The following is a 6,390-nucleotide window of genomic DNA, read 5'->3' as shown; positions in this document are numbered from 1 at the left end:
GGGCCAAATGACCTGTTTCCATGCTGTAGGGATTCTATGAATCTATGATATATTTACATCATCCCTCCAGCTCACCAAAGGCTTTCCAGTGCCTGCTCGTTTGGCTAATTACCCTCTTGTGATTGAATTCCATCCTCATCACTACAATGGTACATGGGCATGATATCCTGCTAACTCTGGAACCTCAATCTCCATGACAATCAGAATGGCAACAGTTGTGACACTGCCATTGAGTCATAGAGCCATAGAGATGTACAGCATGGAAACAGACCCTTCGGTCCATGCCATCCATGCCAACCAGATATCCCAAACTCATCTAGTCCCACCTGTCAGCACCCGGCCCATATCCCTCCAAACCCTTCCTATTCATATACCCATCCAAATGCCTTTTAAATGTTGCATTTGTATCAGCCTCCACCACTTCCTCTGGCAGCTCATTCCATACACGCACCACCCTCTGTGTGAAAAAGTTGCCCCGTAGGTCATCTTTCCCCTCTCACCCTAAACCTATGCCCCCTAGTTCTGGACTCCTCCACCCCAGGGAAAAGACTTTGTCTATTTATCCTATCCATGCCCTTCCTGACTTTATAAACATCTACAAAGGTCATTCCTCAGCCTCTGACACTCCAGGGAAAACAGCCCCAACCTGTTCAGCCTCTCCCTATAACTCAAATCCTCCAACCCTGGCAACATCCTTGTAAATCTTTTCTGAACCCTTTCAACTTTCACAACATCCTTCCAGTAGGAAGGAAATCAGAATTGCATGCAATATTCCAAAAGTGGTCTAACCAATGTCCTGTACAGCGGCAACATGACCTCCCAACACCTGTACTCTATACTCTGACCAATAAAGGAAAATATACCAAACACGATCTTCACTATCTTATCTACCTACGACTCCACTTTCAAGGAGCAATGAACCTGCACTCCAAAGTCTCTTTGTTTAGCAATCCTCACTAGGACCTTACCATTAAGTGTATAAGTCCTGCTAAGATTTGCTTTCCCAAAATGAAGCACCTCGCATTTATCTGTATTAAACTCCACCTGCCACTTCTCGGCCCATTGGCCCATCTGGTCAAGATCCTGTTGTAATCTGAGGTAACCCTGTTCACTTTCCACTGCACCTACAATTTTGGTATCATCTGCAAACTTATTAACTGTACCTCTTATTCTCACATCTAAATCATTTATATAAATGATGAAAAGCAGTGGGCCCAGCACCGATCATTGTGGCACCCCACTGGTTACAGGCCTCCAGTCTGAAAACCACCCCTCCACCACCACCCTCTGTCTGCTACCTTTGAGCCAGTTCTGGATCCAAATAGCTAGTTTTTTTGATTAGATTCCCCACAGTGTGGAAACAGGCCATTCAGCCCAATTAGTCCACACCGACCCTCCAAAGAGTAACCCACCCAGACCCATTTCCCTCTAACTTATGCACCTAACGCTATGGGCAATTTAGCACAGCCAATTCACCTAACCTGCACATCTTTGTGACTATGGGAGGAAACCAGAGCAAGCCGACGCAGACACGGGGAGAATGTGCAAACTCCACACAGACATTCACCCAAGGCGGAAATCAAACCTGGGACCTTTGTGCTGTGAGGCAGCAGTGCTAACCACTGAGCCATTGTGCCACCCGAACAAAGGAGGGAGCACTCAAGCAATGCTGCTTTTGCTGACACCCGGGATTGAACCAGGGTCCTTTAGATCTTCAGTCTTTAACATTCTTCCAACTGAGCTATTTCAGCGTAATCCCTGTATCCCATGAGATCTAACCTTGCTAACTAATCTCCCATGGGGAACCTTGTCGAACGCCTTACCGAAGTCCATATAGCTCAGGTCCACCATTCTGCCCTCATCAATCCTCTTTGTTATTTCTTCAAAAAGCTCAATCAAGTTTGTGAGACACGATTTCCCACGCACAAAGCCATGCTGGCTATCCCTAATCAGTCAGTTCCTTTCGTGACCTTCCTGGGCCTTATTTGCCTGTCACATACTACAATATGTACTATTGTTTCAGCTTGTGTCTAGCTGTTATCTGTGTGGCCTCACCTGTGTAGGTGACATTGGGGGTGCCAGCAGTTCCAGGTTTGCATCTCTTGGCAGAGGTGCATCAATTTCTTTCCAAAGCAGAAGCTGCAGCACCCATCTTACTGGGTTCTCTCTTCCCAGCATATGCACCCTCTCTTATTCCAGTTGCTGACCCCTAAGGGACCCAAGTGTGTGGTTCACTTTTGGGGAGCAGAGAAACTTGTTCTGGGATTTGCAGCACTGAGGCTAGTTCTCCAGTTGGATCCACAGCTGCTGATCTCCTCCACACCCTCCTCTGCCCAGGTTTGACAGTGAGCCATTCTCCTTCTCTCCCTGGGGTAGAGGACCTCCCACATCATCTGTTCAGCCTGTAGCGGAACACGTGCAGCTGCCCAAGCCCCTGCTCTGCCATGCCATCGAATGCATCCTTCCTCAGGGTTTCATAGAATCACAGAATCCCTACTGTGTGGAAGAAGGCCATTCAGCCCATTGAGTCCACACTGACCCTCCGAAGAGCATCCCATCCAGACCCAACCCCCTAACCTATCCTTATTACCCTGCATTTCCCCATGGCTAATCCACCTAGCGCACACATCCTGGATTCAGATACTGTTTACTGCAGCAATCACCCTTCCATCAATCTCTGACCAGCCATCGCTCCATCAATCTCTGACCAGCCTTCGCTCCATCAATAATTTCTGACAGCCATCCCTCTATCAGTCTCTAACCAGCCATTTCTCCCTACCTTTTATCTTAGCCTGCTTGGCACACCTTCCTCATTCCTGAAGAAGGGCTTATGCCTGAAATGTCGATTCTCCTGCTCCTTGGATGCTGCCTGACCTGCTGCGTTTTTCCAGCAACACATTTTTCTGCACCAACCAATCCAACAGCCCGTGGCGGAACACTTTAACTTCCCCTCCCACTCTGCCAAGGACATGCAGGTCCTTGACCTCCTCCATTGCCAGACCATGGCAATACGACGCCTGGAGGAAGAGCGCCTCATCTTCTGCCTAGGAACCCTCCAACCACAAGGGATGAATGCATATTTCTCCAGCTTCCTCATTTCCCCTCCCCCCACCTTATCTCAGTCCCAACCCTTGGACTCAGCACCACCTTCTTGACCTGCAATCTTCTTCCCGACCTCTCCGCCCCCCACCCCCTCTCCGGCCTATCACCCTCACCTTAATCTCCTTCCTCCTATCGCATTCCCAATGCCCCTCCCCCAAGTCCCTCCTCCCTACCTTTTATCTTAGCCTGCTTCCACACCTTCCTCATTCCTGAAGAAGGGCTTATGCCCGAAACGTCGATTCTCCTGCTCCTTGGATGCTGCCTGACCTGCTGCGCTTTTCCAGCAACACATTTTTCATTTCTCCATGAGTCTCTAACCAGCCATCCCTCTGGCAGCCTGTAAATAGGCCCCTCTCTACCAGCCATGACATATCTGTGTGGGTTTCCTCCAGCTGCTCCTGTTTCCTCCCACAATCCAAAAATGTTCAGGTTAGGTAGATTAGCCCTGCCAAATTTCCCAGGGATGAGCAGGATAGGTGGATTAGCCATGGGAAGTGTGGGGTTACAGGGATAGGGTTGGGGGGTGGTTGGGTCTGGCTGGGCTTTGGTATTTACTGCTCTTCCAAAAATGGCATTGGCACATCCTTTCAGCTCTAAGGTGCCGTGTCCGCCTTCCCCCCTGTCCCCAGCGACATCGGCTTCTGTCACCACTGCCTCCTAGTTGCCTATTTGATCAGTCAGCTTCTGATTCACTTTGGAAACAGAAGTCAAACTGAGAGAGCCATTGTCCATCCACCCCTATCTTCCCCTTCCTGCTGACTCCCGTGAAATCCCGGTCGAGGTGGCAAAATGAATAATCCAGGAAATCATTTCTTCTTGTAAGTCTCCAGTTTCTGATCCTTTATAATAGATCAGAGATTTTCTTCCTATGACTGACACCAAACCAAAAGGACTGGAGCAGTCCATTCTGCATTACCCTCCCTTCTTACATAGTGGGGTCATGTTTGCTACTTCCTAGTCTGCAAGAACCTTTCCAGAATGTGTGAATTCAGAAAGATAATCACCAATGCATTCAGAAAGAGTTGAATGATCTTTTCTTATTTCCTGCTTGTGTAGCTTTCCCTTTTCTGTCCACAGGTGTGTGAAGCTCCAACTCCGAACATTGCCAATGGAGTGAAACACAAAACCTGTAGCCAACCACTTGTAAGCTCCTAGCATGTGTCATGAATGATTTAATCTAATTAGAACCAATTGTGCAGAACCAAATACATTAATTAGAAAATAATTCCCCACAACTCAGAAGCATTAAGTCATATATCTATCATACTTGGAGGGTATCCTGATTTAGAAATTAGGGGTCATATAACAATGAATTATGATAATTGAAGTCAATTTGCACATGCAGGTTCACAAATAGAGTCAGAAATTGCATATCTGATCATTTTGACACATGAAGCATATATTAGATATGCTACTGTAAATTATAGTTTAACATGAGTCATCCTAATTGGGTTAATCTGAAAATGACAAGGTGACTGTAACTCAGAAATCCACCAGAATGGAATTTAAAGAGCAGATTAATAATATATTTGAAGGTAATTCTATTTAGATTTTTCACAGCATCCCCTATTACTGTAAATTTTCAGCGGTGGTAGTTTAGTTGCCTTTATCTTTCCTTTATCTTGAGATCAGAATTAAAGAATGGTCATGTTGAACTTGAAGCATTTGTTTCTTTCTCTACAGATGCTGCCAGACCTGCTGAGTTTCTCCAGCATTTTCTGTGTTTAGTTTGAAAGGAGAGTCCCTGACCCATTGCCACTGAGTATGAAAGGTTAGTGTCTGAACTACTGTCCAAGTCTGAAAAGTCAGTCTGTGTCTTATTTTCGAAATTGAAAGAAAGAATTGTGGATTCTGGAAATCTGAAATGAAAACAGAAAGTGATAAAACAACTCAGCAGTTCTGGCAGTACTTGTGGAGGGAGAGAGAGAGAGAGAGAGAAAGCTGATGTTTGGAGTCCTGCATACTGGACCTTCTGGACTTGGAAAGTTATCTCGGTTTCTCTTTCCACTGATGCTGCCAGTCCTGCTGAGTTTCTGCAGCATTTCCTGTTTTAGTTCCTGTTTATTCTGTGTGTGCTTGAACAAATATCTGCATCATGAAAGGACAATGTCTGATTCGCAGCCCCACAGTGTGGGATACAACAAGCGGAACTTTCCCAGCCCTGAATGATGTGGACATTCGAGAATCAGTTGGGAAAATATGTTGAGATCAGCAGAAGTGAGATTCCCGATGTCGAGATAAGAAGGTCTGATTCTGTGAACACGTTTTGAATGGCAAGCTGAGAATCTTGCATGTTAGTGATGAGAAACCTAAATGCAACCATTTGCAACCATAGTGTCCCATTATTGCCTCATTAGTGGGCGGCACGGTGGCACTGCTGCCTCACAGCCCCAGAGATCCGGATTCAATTCCCGCCTCAGGCGACTAACTGTGTGGAGTTTGCACGTTCTCCCCGTGTCTGCGTGGGTTTCATCCGGGTGCTCCGGTTTCCTCCCACAGTCCAAAGATGTGCCGGCCAGGTGAATTGGCCATGCTAAATTGCCTGTAGTGTTAGGAAGGGGTAATGTAGGGGTATGGGTGGGTTGCGCTTCGGCGGGGCGGTGTGGACTTGTTGGGCCGAAGGGCCTGTTTCCACACTGTAAGTAATCTAATCTAATCTAATCTAATCTAATCTAATCTGATCTGCAGTTTCCTGTTCTTCCACCTGCCACGTAGAAAGGAGACATCAACAATTCCTGAAGTGAAAATCCGAGCAGGTACCTGGTGACTCCAGCCTCCAGCTGCTTGCTCCTCTGCCCACGTTCATGGGCATTGCTATTGGACATTTACCTGTTTAATGGCACACTGATGGCACATCAGTGAACCACTTGGGAATGCTTCAACACCTTTCATTGGAATGCTGCTGCCTGGAGACTGTGAGTGCAGGGACAGGCACCCATCTCGGGGACTCAACCTGGAAGCATCGCAATGCTGCTCACTTGCTCTCTGAGCACTCACTAACTCTGTGCCTGCTTTGATGCTCACAGTTTGCCTTCTTTTCCATTTTGTGTTTTGTCCCCTCAGCCAGAGCTCACAGGTTCCCAGTAGTTGTGTCCTGCTTTGCTGCTCATTGCAAATACAAAGCCAGGCAGCTTGTCCTGGCTGTTAGCAGTGATCAGGCCAGGGGTAGACACAGTATGTCCGGCACTATTCTGCCCCAGTCTGACACTTGCACCATATGTTAGCAGCTTACAAGTGTGGAAAACACAATTAATGTGCTTCAAACCAATGGTCACAGCTCAAAGAGCA

The 6,390-nt window shown here is 47.0% G+C and overlaps 1 non-coding gene across 1 annotated transcript; it reads right to left on the bottom strand.

Annotated features, from left to right (window-relative positions):
* Positions 1 to 1,676: 1,676 nt before the first annotated feature.
* trnaf-gaa (transfer RNA phenylalanine (anticodon GAA)) lies at positions 1,677 to 1,751 on the bottom strand. Its single transcript has one exon. It is a non-coding gene; the product is annotated as a tRNA-Phe (tRNA).
* Positions 1,752 to 6,390: the final 4,639 nt, after the last annotated feature.

Source organism: Chiloscyllium punctatum, chromosome 40 (genome assembly GCF_047496795.1).
Source record: "Chiloscyllium punctatum isolate Juve2018m chromosome 40, sChiPun1.3, whole genome shotgun sequence".
Lineage (NCBI taxonomy): Eukaryota > Metazoa > Chordata > Chondrichthyes > Orectolobiformes > Hemiscylliidae > Chiloscyllium > Chiloscyllium punctatum.
Note: the sequence above shows the minus strand (reverse complement) of the source record. Positions and strands in the feature narration are given on the sequence as shown.